Raw genomic sequence first — 20142 nt, 5'->3', positions numbered from 1 at the left:
GTTCTTACTATGTGCCAAGGACCCTGAGATTATTATCTCATTTGATCCTGGGAGGTAGGTGCTGTCATTATCCCCATTTTACAGATAAGGAAATTGTTGGAAACTTGCCTAAGTTTCACAGCTAGTGTCTGAGGCCAGATTGAACTCAAGCCTTCCTAGCTTCAAGCCTAACACACTATCCACTGTGTCACCTAGCTGCCTATGACACGCACTATCTCAGCTTCAGAAGGCTGCATCTATAGGACAGCATGCAACCTAAATTCAGAACGATAACTCTAACCAGCCCAAAAGTAAATAAACAGACTTTCTTTTCTCTGTGGCTTCCATCTCTAACCCATGCTTGACATTATTTGAAAAGTGCATCAGGTCTGAATTCCAGGGGTGTTTCTATTTTATATGCCTATTCCACATATAAGCATGTTTTCTATTCTATTGGCTCTTTAAAAGAAGAATGTGTGGTCAAAATGTATAGTCTTCATTAGGATTTTATTTGTTTGTTAGATTTATATTGTGCCTTTCCTCCAAAGAGCTCAAGGCACTCTGTTTATTGCTATTATTTCTTTTTGGTTTAGCAAGCATGGAGTATAACTTTCTGGATCTCTTATGTTCAGTCTCTTCCAAAATGTGACCTGAAACCTGATGGGCTCTCATAGGTATTTGTTTTTCTTTTAGGGTCTCATATTCTTGGGAAGGGGATGGTAAGGAGAGGAATCAAACAGTTCCCTAACTTGGGAAGAAAGGATTTGCTCCCATTTTTCTCTACCATGAGCTTCCAGAACACCAGGATGAAATAAACCCAGAGCTGTTAGATTTTATGAAAGAGCCACACCATCGCTGCAATAACTTCTCTCAGCCATAAGCCCCACATCTACCTTGTTCTCTTCCTAGGATGAATATCACAACTCCTTATTCTGAGAAGTCAAAGTAGGAAATCCAGAATGAGGTGAGATGCAGAAGATTCAACCCAGGGCCCATTCATAGATACACAATTTTCTAAAATTGCCCTACAATCAAAAGCTATATGAACACATGTCAGGGATGCTGAGAGGCAGGGGAAAAGTGGAATTACTACACTGTGGGGAGAGGGGGACCAAATCCCTTCCAGTTTTGAGTCTGTTGTTCTCTTTTGCATCTTTGAATCTTGTAAAGATGGTGACATTGCTATTTAATGAGAATTTTAAGGAGACAAGGCTATGTCTCAAATACTCAAATGGATAAATGTGATCATATTCATCAGCATTTTTTAGCAACTTGCTAATGCCAACTTGCAACTGTACTAGGTGCTGATGATGCAAATACAAAAATGAAACAGTCTCTCACACTAAGGAGTCTATATTCCCTCAAGGAGGCAGCATCTACATCTAAGTGTGAATGTTTATATGTACAGTGTGTCCCTAAAGTCTTGGTGTAGTTTTAAGTTTTATAGTTTAAAACTGCATCAAGACTCTTGGGACATATACATATGAATGTAACCCTTGGATCAAAAGGTCAATTACATAGAATTCTTTCCCCACTCATAGAGATCAATGCTCTGCACCCACATAAGGACAGAGTGTGGGAGAGCTAGAGAAAAGAGAGATCCTGGCTCTCTGGGCTTCCAGGTATGAAAGAGAAGGAAGATGTGCCAATCCAACCTCTCTTCAGGTTACTGAAGGGAAAGACCTGAAAAGAAACTGACTGGTAGAGAAGGTGGCAATCTCTACTATGTCCCTATTGCTACACTAGGAACTATGGAGCATTTCCTCTTGGGTGAGTTCTGAGACTCTCTCTTGGTTGAGTTATCTTGCTCCCAAAAGGAGAGTTCATTCACTCTGTATTGTCTGGTATATATTCTCATATATGTGTATGTGTGTGCACATATATATGTGTGTGTATACACACATATATACACATACAAATATGTGTATGTATATATATATATATATATATATATATATATATATATACTTTCTCATTTCTATTTGCTAACTGTTTAAATAAGTAGGTTTATTTGCTATTTTGTTCATTATAGAGCTGGCATTGGATGGGAAGGGAGTCAGAAGCAAGCAGATTGTCCCAGTAAGATTGTTATAAAGAGAAAGTTATATGAGGACTGTGTCTCAAATACTCAGATACCCAAATGAATCTATGATCTCATTCATTAATTTTCCGTTGACTCAGATTGCCACATATCCATATTTGTCCATCCTATGCAGCTCATGCCTTCCCAAGATTTCATCAAAGATACCCCTTCCCCCTGCAGCATGCTTCCTCTACCTTCTTTGATTTTCCCTGACGTTGGAAGAATGCAAGTGGAGGCCATGGGCTAACCTGTTTATCACTCTCTCTCCCTATATGGCCAGCCTATCTTCATTTTCAATCATACATTTCTTTGATAATATCCTTTACTCCAGGATTTCTTTGTAGTACCTTATGTTGCAACCTGTTCACACCCATCATGAACACCTTCTGAGTGAAACTAATTTTTAAGTCTTAAGGGACTTCAGTTTCATGACTCATTGTTATACAATAACAGTGGCAAAATATTGGTATTTAAAAGATAGGTTGTTGTTTCTGGAAGAAATTTAGGTTATTAAAGGTGCTTTGAAATCCACCCCACTTTCTTCCTCCTACTTAATGCTGAATCCATTTTGCATTGTCTACCCAAGATGGATACAAAGGTTGCTCATACAATTGCATGTTGTAATCTGAATTATAAGCATTCTTTATGCACTTGGTTTTGCCTGCTTCAATGATTAGTCCAAACTCTTTTGAGTGGTTATGGATTTCTCCCAGTAGTTTCTGAAATTTGGTAGAACCAGTACAATGTCATCTACAAACAGGAGCATCTGGAAGACCACATCATTCACAGGGAATTATTCTTGAAGTTGGACTTTGTTGGATCTGCTCCATAAGAGTGGCAAACACTGTTAACGAGCATGCATCTTCCTCTTTTATGCCTCACCTGATAACAATGATCAAAGGATCATTAAACAAGGTTATCCCTCTAGTTTTATCTTCTAAGGAATCTGGAATAGTTACGATATATGGATGGGAGAGATATAGTTGAAATACTGCATAGTGGCATTTTGCTCTAATTATATCCAATGCTTCTTTTAATAATTCCACAAATAATAAGTGCAGCATAAACTCATATTCTCTATACCTTTCAGTCAATTGTGTGATGATAAAAGATATATAGTCTACCATGGAATGTTATTTATGAAATCATGCTCAGCCCCTACTAATATCATTATCAAGGATACCCTCAATATGTGTGCAGCATATTCTCACAACAATTATAGATAAATGGAAAAGCAGGCACATAAATGGAATATGTTCTCTTGATAGCCTTTTAAAAAAACATTCTTAAGGTCTAATTTCTTTCCCACAACTTTAGTATCTTCTCCTCCATTCAAATAGCTTATGAATTAATCCCTCAACACTCAAAATTGTTACTTTCTGCACAAATATTATATATACATATATATGAAACAGAGAGAGAGAGAGTTTAATTCAGCTGCTTTTCCCTTTTTTGTTTTCTTTAGTTCTACCTCTTCTTAATGCTCATCTGAAACTATGGTGCAGATTTCAAGTATCATAGCTTTATTGTCCTTGATAATGGAAAAGTTTGTTCTAAACATCTTTGCAGATCTTTACCATCTTTCATCAATTTGTTATCCTTCCTTAAGGCCTTAAATGGCTTTAGGATGAGCTTGCTTAATTAGTTCTCTCACCAAGCTTTCTTTAAACTGATTATACTCTCCACTGTTTCTCTGTTTTATGAAGTGATATTGTCCATAATCTTTCATCATCCTCCATAAGATTTTACAAATTAGTTTATATTTCTAAACCTTCTCTGCCCTCAGGTACCATATCCTCTTGCTTGGAAAGTAAGCCAAATATTTTCTGATGATTTTTTTTTTATGTTCTTTTGGTCTCATGAATATTCATTATAAACACTAAAGTTCCTATGTCTATATTAAACTTCTAATAAACTGTCTTTCTTCCATACATATTTTTCATCATCAATAACTTGTTTAAACTGGTCAGAACAGAGTTGTTTTAATTGTATGCCAAATATTTTCCTCATTTTGCTTCTTTCTCCTCACTTTGCTTTAATTATAATCTTTGCTATAACAAATCAGTACTCTCGCTTCCCTCAGAAATGACTTTCACATCAATAACAAGTTGTTCATGATCTGTTAAACAATTGTTTGTCATGTAATTTGATGACCACCATGTTAAGCACCTTTCAATCCTTTTCTTAAAGTGTTCATGATGAATAGGTATATGGCTTCTGTGGAGTCTTTGGCCTTTATCATTGATTATTCCTGAACCACATTTTTCCAACATATTTTTTGTCATCCTCACTTATCCCCATCTTTACATTATAGTCTCCAAACACCAAAACATATGTTAATTTAATTTGGAGGGAGAGTCTTGTTGATTTTTTTGTAGAATATCTTTCCATCCTCATCCTCTGCAACAGATGTTAGTTCCTAAGTTCTACTCGTTTTCATGGTAGTTTTTTTGAAAACACTTATGGGCACTGTAATGGTAGATGAAGTGATTTTTCTTGTTGTCTTTGGGTACATGATAAAAACTAACTCCACCAATTTCTTTATTTGTCTCTCCAAAAATAGCCTATGGGCCATCTTTTCACTTACTTACAACTTGACTTCAACTTCCTCCTGTCTTTTGGTTTCTCTTACAGGGAGTATGTTAAAATTGACACAATTCAGCTCCCCCAGTAGTATGTCCATTCATTGGTCATTAAACAAGGATAATTCATTAAGCCATCAGCTAAGAATGTTTATAGACAATCTTAAAACTATGATTCTTAGCACCCTCTGTCCCTTTTTTGGCCACTCTGCTACCCTCCCTATAGAAGTAAAGGGTGTTTGCGTAGGACTGATAGCTATTTGGCATTTTTATTTGTGTCTGTGGTTGCCTTGGTCAATTAATCCATCACAAAATGTTCAGCTTACTTGTGATAAGCAGCCCCTCTTAGGCTGGCCTTCAGAAAGCAGACAGTCTCTTGTTGAAACCTTTCCATCCTGATCAAACCTGCCTGAGCTCATGTTTCACTGACGTAGCATTCAAGAACCTAGGATCACCTTCCTCTCTTGATTGAGGTCTGCAAATATGACTTTGTGTCTACAAAAAGAAAATTCAACCTGTGCAACTACATAAGGCAGAAAATCATGGAGATCAGCAAAAGTGGAATCTTGAAAATAGTTCCAGACAGCTTTGTCCTACACCAACCATTTACCTTTCTTTCCATTCAGATTCTACTAGAGCCACTGCTACAGCTTCCATCTGCAAGTATTGAACTTGTGGCTTTCAGGAGAACACCATATCTAGCACCCACTTAATGGAAGTTGTCTATCCATGTGCAAACTCTTCTCTCCATTCACTACTTTAACCTTACCCAAGTCCCTGGGCAGGGTTTATACTTTCAAAGGGCAACAAATTGCTTAATTCAATTCAATCTATTTCATTAAGCATGTATTAAGTACCTATTTTGAGCAAGACATTTGCTAGGTACTAGGGATAAAAAAAATAAGAATCGTAAATCTAATCGGGGGAAGGATAACATGCATACATACAAATAAATGAAAATGTATTATATACAAAGTAGATGGAAAATAATCCTGGGAAGGGAGATCACTAACAAATGAGGGAGTGGGGTGAATCAAGAAAGATCTCTCCTAGAGTGTCACACTTGAGCAGAGGCTTAAAAGAAAGCAGATAATCCAAGGGGTGAAAATGAGAAGAGAGATTATTGCTGGTATGAGGGGCAACCTGTGACAAGGCTTAAAGGCAGGACATGGGATATTGTGAATGTCAACAGCAAGAAACCACCTAAATACCCAATCAGCTCCAAGATTAAGCCATCTGGGTGTGTCAACTGGTTAAATGGACTTTCTAACTGGATTGACTGTATGTTTTGGAGTTGAGTAGATACATCTAGAAAGGTCAGAATTTATAAGTATAGGACTTATACTTATACAGAATTTATAAGTATAGGACTTATACAAGATGTCCTCCAAAGAAGATTACTTTTTTTAAAAAAGTGTCATTATCTTCAGAGTCAGTGCCTGGGTGTTATCATAATGCTGAGGTATATAAGTATAACTCAAATATATCAAATACGGTGCAGCAAAAATAAAAAGTAAACTCAGAATACTTGCATCAGCACTTTTTTTTCCACTGCAGATGCCCATACATATGCTAATTGTAAGGACAAAGGAATGTGTTATTGCATAAGATTCTTAATTGTACCTCTCCCTGTGGGATTCCATCTGAATCACTGCATGTTGTAGCTTTATAAGAAATATTATGTTGAGGAGAATTTAGGAAAGTAGAAACCTGGTAATCAAATGGCCACTGTGCAGAGAAATATTATGCAGTTCATATGGTTAATAAACTCCCCACAGATAGTGAAGATTTCTAGGAAGCCCATACCCAAGACATGACTAATTCCTTGTTGTAAATGCCTCTGCAGATTTGTTTAAGAGACATAAGGTATCAGCCTTCATTTCATTTATAGATTACAAGATGATGATAGTTTCATGCTACTGTTTTAAATAACAAATATCAGGCAAGGCCTTTTTTGTCCAGATTATTATCACTGTTATTGTTTTCCTGGCTAATTCAATGGTTAAATTAAGGGTGCTATGTCCATCTTTCCCTTCCATTCAAGCCATTCATTTCCCAACAACTCCTTCTCAAAGGCAACCTCAAGAACAGACCAGAGGTATGCGGTCTGTCCAATTGTCCCTTCTTCAGTTTATACTCCCAAGAGATCCATAGCACCCTGATCCTAACACAATAGCAGAGCCCAGGAGCCAAAAGCAACTGATTGCCACTGGTCACTGACTCAATGAAGTTATTTCTTACCTAAGTGACTTTTGGAGGCTAAAAGAATAATATGTGTGTATAAGCATATATGTATGTATGTGTATAATTGTATGTGTGTATATGCACATATATACAGGTAGATACATGTACATATATGTATATTTATGTACATGTAAATAATTTATGTACACATACTTATATGAATATGTATGTATATATTTAATTGTCTTACTTTTTTACAAGGAAATCTAAAATAATTTTCAAGGGAAAACAGCTTTTTGGGTAAGTTACTACAACCACTTACACATCCGCCTGTGTGTCAGGAATTTGGCAGGTCGTCATCTCTCTGAGATTGCCAGCCATACTGCAGTAGTTGATTTGGGCCCTGCATCCCCTCAATCTGATTCCTAGAAGAGAAATGTGTGATTGGGACCATAAGTATTGCCTTAACAGTCTGTCACAGAGTGTGATACAGGGAGAGCAGAATGCCTGCCTTTATTCTGGTAGCCATTTCCTCCTTTACATTTCAATGGTACACACACTCAGAGAGATCAATATCTGTGGCAACAGAATTTCTTTGTTTTCTTTTTAACACTGTCAACATGCTTTACACTAGTCTACCAATATATCCATAGGTACATAAGCACACATGCAGGGGCGCACGTACACACACACACATTCATACACACCAGCAAATGCTGTTGATACTAATTTTCATAATAAATTCAGTTCCTTTCTCTACCACCCCCAAAGTTACTGCACACCTCAATGTCTGACTGCTTCACACTTACTGCTTTCCAAGAGTTCCATTGACAGTAGTAAAGATAGCCCCCCGGGGCAGAGTCTTTCAAGGTTGGTAAGGCACCTTATATACATTATTTCATGTGCACTTCAGAATAACCCTGTGTGATAGGTACAGGGATTTTGGTCAGTTGTTTTTCAGCCGTGTCCAAATCTTCATAAACCCAGTTGGGGTTTTCTTGGCAAAGATACTGAATTGGTTTGCCATTTCCTTCTCCAGCTCATTTTACAGATAAGAAAACTAAGGCAAATAGGAAGTGTCTGAGGTCAAATTTGAACTCAGGAAAATGAGTCTTCCTGACTCCAGACCCAGCACTCTATCCCCCGCGCCACCTAGTTGCCCCAGGTACCGATATTATCATAAATGAAGAAACTGGGACTCCAGGAGGCTGTCTGTGGTCACACAAATAGAAAGTGTGAGGTGTAGATTTCCTGACTCCTGGTCAGGCACTCTCTTCATTATACTACACTGCCTCTAAGGACACAAGTAAGGCTTCCATCAAGTGTAGCTGCTTAGGCTTGGGAAATTTTGAAATTGCCACTTCCTTAAATGGTCCACTTGCCTGGGAACTATTAAAAATGAAAATGAGAAAAGGGGCAAAGGACTGACTTCCCACAACACAATTAGGGGAAAATGATATTTGCTGGACATTTGCACCAAATGTATATCCTGACAGAAACAGCATCCTGAATTTTCCACACAAATGACAAATCCAAAAGTCTCTTAGTTTAACGATCAGATCACTAGAATGAGCTCTTTATTACCATCAAGCTTTCCCCATCCCTAGATTTTCTCTAACTTATCTCCAACTCAGGCTTACACTCTAGAGCAATATCAACCTCTTCTTTAGAAGCAATTACTTCATAAAATCCTCGGACTTGTGTCTCTAAGGAACAAGGTTGGCCTTGGATGAAATCTTTATCATGTTAAAGGTCTGATGGTTCCCAGCTCCCTAGAGCTATTAAGAATTTCTCTATGAGCACAACTGTAAGTGTCCTATGCCAGTAAAGTAAACAACTGTACCCCTGCCCTCTCAAAAATAAATAAATAAAGGATCCCACATTCATTTTCAAAAAAAGAACCAGTTTCATGCCACACCAAGAGTTTTCTATTAAGGAAAGTGGCCCCATCTTTCTTCTACTGAGCCCTAAAAATACTGCTTCTCCTGATAGGCTATCAAGAAACCCTCATTTTACCTTTTCACAGTGTTTCTGTATTTGTGACTGTGCCGTGGAGCTGGTAGGTTGCACATATATGGCTAAGGAAAGATATGGATAATTCAACAAAAGTTGTCTCCTGGAATCATTATTGCTATCCAGGGGAGACAGATTCCCTTTAGAAGCCCCTTCTTCAGCATCTCCTTTAATTCATTGTTACTCTAGGACAAATTAACACAGCATACAGTCCAACACTATGACATTAAAATTGGACATAACTCTGCCTCTGAAATTTGGAAACAAAATAGCAGATGGCTTTTCCTAAAATGATTTTTATGGCATACCAACAAGCAATATAATGTAAAATCTATTTTTGAAAATAATAAAAGATATTATTATTGCTTGGTTCAGTCTCTCTCCTGAAATGTTTCAGCAAAAAATGCTAGCAAACTGAGAGATAGGGTACTGTGATGATATCAGCTAAGCGAAGTAGCTTTGGCAGCTGAGTGGGTTTAAGATTTGGGATTTCAAGACAGGCTGATCCAAGGAAAAGTTCATATAAAAGTACTACTCATTCATACTAGTCTTTTCAATAAAAACACTTTCTGGACATAATACCATTCTTAATAAACTCAGGAATACAACTGCTGGGGAAATGACTTTTTATTCAAAAAGAACAGTTGGAAGACTAGAAAGCAATTTGGCAGAAAATAAACTTAGACCAGCATCTCACAACATATGCTTTAGATATTTGTGTCTCCCTAACAGAAAAGGTCACATAAAAAAATAATAAAGGAGCACAGAAGGAGATGTCTTCTAGATCTTTGATTGAGAATTCATAATCAAATAAGGGATACATGAAGTCACAAAAGACAAAATGGAAAAGTGTTATTGTATAGAATGTATAGATAGTGCAATAGATAGAGTGCCAGACCTGGAGTCAGGAAGACACATCCTCATGAGTTCAAATATGGCCTCACACCATTGGTAGCTGCATGACCCTGGGAAATTAACCCTATTTGCCTTAGTTTCCTCATCTGGAAAATGAGCTGGAGAAGGAAATGGTAAACCATTCCAGTTTCTTTGCAAAGAAAACCCTAAATAGGGGTCATGAAGAGGTGGATATGACTGAAACAATTGAATAACAACAAAATTTAAAGTTTTTATGAACTCATGTTCAGTGCAACTAGAATTAGAAGTGAAACTACAAAGCTGGAGGAAAATTTTGTGTCAAATATTTCTGGGGATGATGGGAGCCTGATATACAAGTTATCCTCCACAAAGTTCCACATCAATTTCTCATTGTGGTATGATGATGAGGCTAGGTTCACACAAGGCACAGCAGTGAAGTACAAGGTCTGGCAGGTTATAGCATGATGGAAAGGTTTTGATTATAGTCTTAGCAATAGACTGCTTCTGCTTTCTGAGTACCAGCCTAGATTCTTTTGATACAGTTCATCACAATTAGAGTGACCACTTGGTGATGAATTCTTTACTCATGGCAACCCATGAAACAAATAAAAATACAGTCCTATGCATCCTCCTTTATGCTTCTTAGTGGTGACAGCATGATGGGAGAAAAAAGGATGCTAACAATCACACAGATTTAAGATTGTCTATAAATATTAATTTAGCTGTTAGTACTCTCAGTATGAGATCCTTGTCCAGTGACCAAAGAGTGAATATTCTGTTGAAGAAATTTTATTGTATCAGTCTTGATTTTATTTTATTTTATTTTTATTTTATTGTATCAGAATATTGTATTTTATTGTATCAGAAGAAAGAGGTTATAATTAAAAGAAATATGGCATACCACGTCTCCTTGTAGAGAGAAATAAAGGAGTTATAGGGGTTAATTTTTATAATGTGCCCAAAGGCAACAAAAAGCATCATTTCATAAACCATTTGGTCACATAGTATTACAAACAGCCTAAGGGGCAATTCCTTTGGAGTATGCCCAAATATTCCTTGATTGATTTCAACCAAACATGGAATCTTGGGGCTGAGGATAGCCTACCTTCAGTTATGTGTTATCTAAGGCATTGCAGTGGGGGTGTCAGTGAGTCCCCAAACTGTCTGGTGAAGCAGAAGAACTGATTGTTCAAGGGACCTTTTAAAAGCGGAGATAACTTATAGATGGGATCTCTCTTTGCTGTAGTTCTCAAGATGACAATTTATGACTGCAGCAAGGCATCAGGAAGGATGATGTACCTATCTATCCCAGTGACATGGTGATCCTACCCCATGTGGTAGCTAGGACAAGAGAACTTGGCCAGGTAAGCCTGTATAGGGAGTTCATGACTGCCTTTTAGTTTTTTTGTGTTTTTTTTCTTTCCTTGGTTAAATGACCTTGTTAGCTTGAAAGTCCATTATCTATCATCGTGGAAGGGCAATAGCAGCACCCACCAGAGCAACTGGAGAAAGTTGTATTTAAATCAGCAGCATGGCTACACTGGAAGGAAAGGGAAAATACTCAGCAACCACTTCAGAGGTCTCGGAGAAAAGTCACTTCTAGGAGAGGAGCTAAGTAAGCATGACTAGATTTACCAGCAGAGATGAATGAATGAATGAAATGAACCAGAATCATTCCTCAATTAAAAAAAAATGACAAAGGACACAAAAATTTTTTTAAAAATAAAAACTACCAACAACCACATAAAAATGTTCCAAATCAGTAATAAAAAGAGAACTTCAAATCAAATCTCTGATATTTTACCTCTGGATCAAAGAAACATAGATTAAGGGCTAGTCCAAAATTCTAATTTTGTAAGTGAGGAAACTGATGCCTAGAGAACTGAAGTGACTTGCCCAAAGTCAAATAATTTATAAGTGGCAGAAGAGGGCTCTTAACAACTTCTTAGTCTAGTATAAAGGGACTTCTATTGGGAATATCCGCTACTACCTATCCTATATAAATCAAGTAACTTGATTTTAAGCTTGGTTCACTGCTAGGGTTTCCTTCCTCCAAGTGTAAAGGATGATAAAAGATGAAAATTGTCAATGTTGGTGGGGCTGTGGGAAGACATACTAATACACTATTGATGGAGCTATGAACTAGTCAAATCAATTCTGAATTACGTTAGAAGAGTAATGAGATTTTTCATACCCTTTGACCCAGCAAATCCTACAACTCAGCAGCAAGGTCAAATACAGAAAAAAGGGACTTACACATTTCAAGATGTACTTTTAGTAGTTGCAAAAAAAAAAATGGAAACAAAGTTGGTGCTTATCAATTGGAGAGTGGTATGGCATGGTACATGAATGTACCATAAAAAACTACATATGAGGAATTCAGAAAAACATGGAAAGACGAATTATACAAGGCAAATAGAGCAGGATTAGGAGACCAGTATTCACAGTGACTAAAATAATGTACATGAAACAATTCTAAAGTGTAACTGAACTCAGATTAAATGGGACAATCAATCCTGATCCCGGAGGACAACTGATGAAAGTTTCCTCTTTTCAGTAAAGAGGTGATTGACTATGGGTACAGAATGTTGCATACGTGATGTTAGTCAGTTTTGCTTACCTATTTTCTTTGTTACAAGGGAGGGTCCTATAGGGGTGGTTGCATGTTGGGGGATGACTGTGGTGTATAAAAAAATAAGTTTTAATAAAACTTCAAAAGATAAAATAAAAGATACTCTCATGCTACTAGAATTGAGTCACAGTAACAGCTCGCATTTATATAGTGTTTTAGGATTATGAAGCATTTTCTTCACAACACTCTTGTGAGTCAGGCAGGCAAATATTAGTCTACTCATTTTAATGATGACTAAACTGAGGCAAAATACTTTTCCTAAGGTCACACAATTGGTAAGTAGCAAAGCCATGCTTTACTTCCAGGACCTCTCACTCTAAATCTAGAGTGTTTTCACCAAACTAAAAACTGTCTTATGTAGTTGTAGACCATGTTGGAAAATAGGCCTGCTGGCTTTTCTGACTTCATTTAAGTCCCAACTAAAAATTTCATCCTCTATAGGAAGCCTTTCCCAAACCATTTTAATTCTAGTGCCTTCATTCTTTTAATTATTTCCTAATTATCCTGATGATAGCTTGTTTGTATAGGTTTATTTGTTTATTGACTCCCCCACCCCTCCCACTGGACTATGGGTTTCTTGGGGAAAGGAACTATCTTTTGCCTCTTTATTGTATCTCCAGCACAATAAACTTGGAAAAATGAACTGAAGTCAGATAGTAAAAATCTTTGATTTCCAAGTCAAGAACCTGTATTTTGTCCTAAATGCAACAGGGCACATTAATATGGGTATATCTGTGTACCTATTCCTAAAATCAAAATATAACTGTTACACTTACCATCATTCTAGTTCTTGGATAGACAATAGCAGAGGTAAGGTATGGCTAATATCACCACCACAGCTATAGATACCCTGGACTCCCTTGACATTCATGTGCCTTGTACAACAGGTTCATTTGAACTTGTTTGTCTCTGAAATGCTTGTTGAATTGGTTTGTATATTTACATGTAAGGTTTCTCACACTCTTTCCCTATGATAGATAGAGACAGATAAAGAGACAGATAGAGAGATATTTGTTGCATTTCACCTTTTTTGGAATGTCATGTCCTTGAGACTAAGGACTGTCTTCCATTCCCCACCATTACATCTAGTAGAATACTGATAGTGAGTGTTTGCACTGTGTTTTTGGATGATTGATTAGTTGGAGTCTATCTGAGGTAGCATTTATTTACAATCCAACTGCCTAGATACTAACTCAAGAGGTAAGCACAAATGCAAGCTCTACACAACAACACACATGCACACGCAAAATCTACCATTATACTGTTCAGGGACACTTCTATGTCTTTTGCCAAGGTCCTAATGGAACCTAAAATGTGGAATGACTCTACATTAGTGCTCACGACAAAAATTCAATAAAAGCACATTGGGAGAAGAAAAAAGGTCTTGATGTAATTTAATATTCTAATGATCATATTACTTTCCTTATTATGGCAGCCCTCTGACTCTAACAGACCATTCAGTTTCTGCTTCCAGAGTCTCTTTAATAAGCCATGATATCAGAATGTGTTAAAAAATAAAAAAATAAAAAAATAACTTCTTCAGAGGGTATCAACAAAGAGCACCATTCTGGGAAGAGATATAAAAGAACCTAAGAGCCAACATAGAAATGAAACAGCTTCTTACCTCCAAAATTACAATTTTTAATTTTTGCTTAGGTAGAATGTTTTTTTTCACCAGAGAAAACTAATTTAAAATACATGCTAGAAAGGTTATACAGATTGAGATATAAATATTATTTGTTACAAGTGTTTTAAAGTGAAGATAGATTTTGACTGATAAGAAAATTAATTAAAAAATAAAATACACAATAGAGCAGAGGATCTTCACCTGGAGTACAAGGGGTCCATGGATAGATACCAGGGGTCTATGAACTTGGATGAGAAAAAAATTGCATCTTTATTTCAAAACAATTGGTTTCCTTTGTTATCCTATGCATTTTACTTTATGCATTCGAAAACACTATTCTGAGAAGAGGTCCATAAATTTCACCAGACTGCCAGTGGAGTCCATGACACCCAAAAAATGGTTAAGAACCCTTGCATAGAGTAATGAATGAGAGCCCCACAAAAGGAAAGGATTTCTACCCTTTATTTTCTAATTACAAAGAGCAAGAAGCCCTTCTCTGAAAAGGCTCACAGGATCATAGATTTCATCCTGAAAGCGATCTTTGAGGCTGTCCAGTTCAACCCCCTCATTTCACAGATAGAAGGGCCCAGAGAAATGAAGAGACATGCCCAAGAGATCCTGGAAGCAGAGCTAGGATTTGAAACCAGGACCTTTCTCACTGTGCCATACAACTCCTCATAGATTTGGAGAGGGGCGGAAAAGGAGCCAGAATTTAAACCAATGCCCTTGGAACCTAAACTCTGCTAATGAGTGGAATGAACCAGTGTTGGCTGAGAATGATTGTAAAGATTCTCTGGAGTGGTATCCTGGCCATTAGAGAATGGACTGATGATTGAGGACAAGGCATCTGGGTGGGGGACAGCCAAGGAGGGCTATAGTCAAAGAAGACACAGATTCAGAAAAACTGATTGGCTGCCTGGAAATGAATAACACCTCTGTGAAGAAATCAGGTGATTATTGACAAATGCAATAAAAGAGCCTCTGAATAAGAAACACTTTTCAGGAAGTGGGGTTTTGCATTGCTCCTTGGTGCCGACTTGGTGATTGGTTTTACATTAAACACTGCAGTCTGTTAATCCTATGAGTTAATATTCAGTCTAGGCAACTTGAGTCCTTCACTGCACTTTGAATTTTTTTCCTTAAAAAAAGGAAAAAAAAGGAAAATGAGTTCAATCAGGTTACCATCTTGTACTCATTGATCTAAAATGATCTTGATAATAGGCCTTTTTTTAATCTTTTTTGTACTATTCCTTAGAAGGAAGAACTTTGTTCATTTTTTATTCTTTCTTAGCTCACTGCTCTCAGCTGGGTGTAGTGCTGGTCATTTCTGCCCTTCTGATCTTGGTAAAATATGGGGAGTTTAAATTTCAATGTACAGAATACACTAGAAGTTTGGGATTGGATGGGAGTTCTTATCAAGCTAAGTTACTCACAGGATTAGAAAAGCAAATAAAATAAAAGAAATCTAGGAACATTCCCCAAAACTAGAAACATTAAGACAGACAATTGACTCAGGCTGAAATAGCTAAGGGAAAAGTTGTATTACATCTGACAACACCAGGAAATCAGGATGTGCTGTTCAATCCAAACACAATTTTTCTTTCTTAGAAGCAAAAAGAGTTTGATTCCCAACAGAATCTAGCTGTTGGTGGTCTTCCCTTTTTCGACCAAAATGAGCATTAAAACTCATTAAAACATTAAAAAAAAAGTGGAACTAAGATGGCAGAGTATTGTCAGCAACTCAGCTGAATTCTCCAACATTCCCCTCTAAACAACTTTAAAATAATACTTCAAAACAAATTCTGGAGTGGCAGAGCCAATAAAAGGTCAGAGCAAGAAATCTTTCTAGCCCAAGACAACTTAGGAGCTCAGCAGAAGATGTCTGTGACACCAGATCAGTGTTGACCAGGAATGCAGTGTACACCATGGCAACACAAGCAGCAGGCCCTAGTTATTGAGTCATTTTTCAGTCATGTCTGACTCTTTGTGACCCTACTTGGGGTTTTCTTTGCAAAGACATTGGAGTGGTTTGCCATTTCCTTCTCCAACTCATTTTACAGATGAAGAAACTGAGGTAAACAGGGTTAAGTGACTTATCCAGGATTACACAGCTAGTAAATGTCTGAAGCTAGATTTGAACTCAGGAAGATCAGTCTTCCTAACTTTAGGCCCATCACTCTATTCACTATGCCACCTGGCTGCCCCGAGCAGGCTTTGGAGGCAGCTGTGGAAGCCACAGCAGCAGTATGTTTGGGATCTCTCAGCCCAAAGACAGTCAGGGGGTCAGACAACTAATCAGAAAGAGATTACAGGAGGCTCTGCTGACACTGGGTACAGGACCCTGTTGCATTACCTACATGTAGTTCTGAGTCACAGTTTCAGAGGAGTACTAGCACTTGCAGTCACAGGAAAGCAGGGGCACTGCTCACAGTTCCAAGCCCAATAGGAGCACTTCTGATCGCTTATAAGGTAGACCTGGTCTCGTTTTCAAGGCAGAAAGGGGCACTAGCACTTGTAGCTGTAGAAGAACAGAGACCTAATTACAATTCCAGGACCAAGTGGAGCACTACTACTTGTGGTTACAGGGAAGCAAGGTCCCTTCTTTGGTAAAGATCAGAGCACAGGCCAGGAGAGCAGTGACCTCACCTCTTCTTGGATCACACCATCCTGGAAGCACCAAAATCTTTCAGATCCCTAGAACTAGCTCAGAAAACAGTAGCAGTAAAACCTGAAGCTTGAGACAGTGCCCTTTCCACTCCTGGAGCTGAGCCCAACTTTTACATAAAATGAGAAGACAAGGAATAAATTGGAAAAATGAGCAAACAACAACAAAAAAAATAATTTAACCATCAACAGCTTCTATGGTGACAGGGAAGATCAAGAAAAAATCCAGAAGATAGCAATAACAGTCAAAACAGGAGAGCGTAAAAAAGAGGTGGAAAAAATTAGAATGGAGGGAAATGCACAGTCATCATAACCATGAATGTTAATGCAATGAACTCATCCATAAAATGGAAGTAGATAGTCAAAGAGATTAGAAACCAGAACCCAACAATATCTTGTTTATAAGAAACACAAACAAAGACACACTCACAGAGTAAAAATAAGGGACTGGAGCAGAATCTATTATGCTTCAGCTGAAGCAAAAAACAAACAAACAAACAAAACCCCAGGGACAGCACTCATGATCTCAGACAAAGTAAAAAGTAAAAATAGACCCAGTCAAAAGAGATAAGCAGAGAAACTACATTTGTGAAAAGCCATCATAGACAATAAAGTAATATCAATACTAAACATACATGCACCAAATGGTATAGCATCCAAATTCCTAAAGGAAAAGTTAAATGAGTTATAGAAAGAAGCAGACAATAAAACTATGCTAGTATGAGATCTCAACTTTCCCCTCTCAGAACTAGATAAATCTAATAACAAAATAAATAAGAAAGAAGTTAAGAAGATGAATAGAATTTGAGAGAAGTTAGATATAACAGATCTCTGGAGAAAAGTGAATGGGAATAAAAAGGAGTATACCTTTTTCTCAGCTGCATATGACACCTTCACAAAAACTGACCATGTATTAGGGCATAAAAACCACACAAGCAAATGCAGCAACATTACATGTACCTCTTTCAAACCATAATGCAATAAAAATAGATGCAACAAAGGGCTCTAGAAGTATAGATTTAAAATTAATTGGAAACTAAATAATCTGATTCTAATGAATAGGTAGGTCAAAGAAAAAAATCATAAAAACAATCAATAATTTAATTTAAGAGAATGACAATGAAACAGCAAACTAAAATGTGTGGGATTCAACCAAAGCAGGACTTAGAGAAAACTTTATATCTCTAAACATTTACATCAATAAAAAAAGAAAGAGCAAATCAATGAAGCGGGCATGCAATTTTAAAAACTAAAAAAGGACAAAATAAAACTCTAATTGAACACTAAGTTTGAAATCCTGAAATGCAAAGGAGAGATTAATAAAATTTAAAGTTAAACAACCATTGAACTAGTAAATAAAACTAGGTTCTGATTTTATTGGAGGAAAACAATAAAACAGATAATCTACTGGTTAATTTGATTTTTTTTAAAGAAGAAAATCAAATTACCAGTATCAAAGATAAAAAGAATAAATTCATTACCAATTATGATGAAACTAAAGCAATTATGAGGAGCTATTTTGCTCAATTATATGCCAATAAATCTAACAATCTAAGTGAAATGGATGAATATTTACAAAAAAAAAATACTAAATTGCCCACATTAACAGAAGAAAGAAAATATTTAAATAACCCTATCTTAGAAAAAGGCATTGAACAAGCCATCAAGGAACTCCCTAAGAAAAAATCCTCAGGGCCACATAGATTCACAAATGAATTATACCAAACAGGTAAAGAACAAATCATTCCAATACTATATAAACTATCTAGAAAAATAGGCAAAGGAGTTCTACCAAATTCCTTTTCTAATAAGATGTGGTTTTGATATCTAAACCAGGGAGAGAAAAAACAGAGAAAGAAAGCTATAGAACAATTTCCCTAATGATTATTGATGCAAAATTTTTAAATAGAATACTAGCAAGGAGATTATAGAAATATATCACAGAGACCAGACACCATGGCCAAATGGGATTTATATTGGGAATGTAGGGCTGGTTCAATCTTAAAAAAAAAACTTTCAGCGTAATTGAACACATTAATAATAAAACCAACAAAAATTATGTGGTTATCTCAATAGATACAGAAAAAGTTTTTGATAAAACACAACACCCATTCCTATTAAAAACACAGGAGAGCATAGGAATAAATGGAGTTTTCCTTAAAATGATAAGTAGTATCTAAAACCATCTACAAGCATTATCTGTAATGGGAACAAGCCAGAAGCCTTCCAGATAAGATCAGGAATGAAGCAAGGAGACCCATTATCACCACCACTATTATTCAATATTGTACTATAAATGTTTGCTATAGAAATAGGACAAGAAAAAAATTGAAGGAATTATAATGGACAATGAAGAAGCAAAACAGTCACTTGTTGCAGATGATATGATGGTAGACTTAGGGAATCCTAGAGAATAAACTAAAAAACTTGCTGTTATAATTTTCAACTTCAGCAAAGTTGCAGGATATAAAATAAACCCATGTAAATCATCAACATTTCTATTTATTACCAACAAAATTTAAAAAGAAGAGACAGAAAGAGAAATTCATTTAAAACAACTGTAGACAATATAGATTGCTTAGGCATCTACTTGCCAAGACAACACAATATATGAACACAATTACAAAACACTTTTCATACAATAAAGTCAGATCTGAATAAATGGGAAAATATTAATTGCTTGTGGGTAAGCTGAGTCAATATAATAAAAATGACAATTCTACTTAAATTAATATACTTATTCAGTGCCATACTAATTAAACTACCAAAAAAAATTATTCCAAAGAACCAGAAAAAAATAACAAAATTCATCCAGAAGAACAAAACAAAGGAAAGCAATGAAAAAAAAATGTGAGAGAAAGTAACCTAGCAATACCAGATCTCAAACTGTTTTACAAAGTGTCAGTCATCAACAATCTGGTACTGGCTAAAAAATAGTGGTGAATTAGTGGAATAGATCACGTACACAGTGCATAGTAGTAAATGAGCATAGTAATCTAGTGTTTGATAAACACAAAGGTCCAAGCTTTTGGAACAAGAACTCACTATTTGACAAAAAGTACTGGAAAAACTGGAAAGCACTTTAGCAGAAACTAGGTACAGACCAACACCTCACACCATATACTAAGATAAGGTCAAAATGGGTATATGATTTAGACATAAAGGGTGAGATCATAAGCAAACTGGGGGAGCATGGAATATGTTTCCTGTTAGATCTATGGAAAAGAGAAGAATTTATGACTAGAGACAGAAAATATTATGAGAAATAAAGTAGATATTTTTATTACATTAAACTGAAAGTTTTCCACAAACAAAGCCAAATAGGCCAAGAATAAAAGGAAAGCAATAAGCAGCGGGAGGGGTATTTTAAGTCAAGTTTAACTGATAATGGCTTCATTTCTCAAATATAGAGGTTTGAGTCAAATTTATAAAAATACAAGTCATTCCTCAATTGATAAATGGGCAAAGGATATAAGCAGGCAGTTTTTCAGAAGAAGAAATT

General features: G+C 36.5%; 1 long non-coding RNA gene across 1 annotated transcript in view; it reads right to left on the bottom strand.

Moving 5' to 3' along the window:
- LOC140519242 (uncharacterized) overlaps window positions 1–20142 on the bottom strand; it is a 185921-nt gene that overhangs the window by 122872 nt on the left and 42907 nt on the right. The window contains exon 2 of the long non-coding RNA XR_011972142.1: window positions 7151–7253. This is a non-coding gene — a long non-coding RNA (uncharacterized lncRNA). The remainder of the gene's footprint in view (window positions 1–7150; window positions 7254–20142) is intronic.

Source organism: Notamacropus eugenii, chromosome 1 (assembly GCF_028372415.1).
Source record: "Notamacropus eugenii isolate mMacEug1 chromosome 1, mMacEug1.pri_v2, whole genome shotgun sequence".
In the NCBI taxonomy this organism is placed as follows: Eukaryota; Metazoa; Chordata; class Mammalia; order Diprotodontia; family Macropodidae; genus Notamacropus; species Notamacropus eugenii.
Note: the sequence above shows the minus strand (reverse complement) of the source record. Positions and strands in the feature narration are given on the sequence as shown.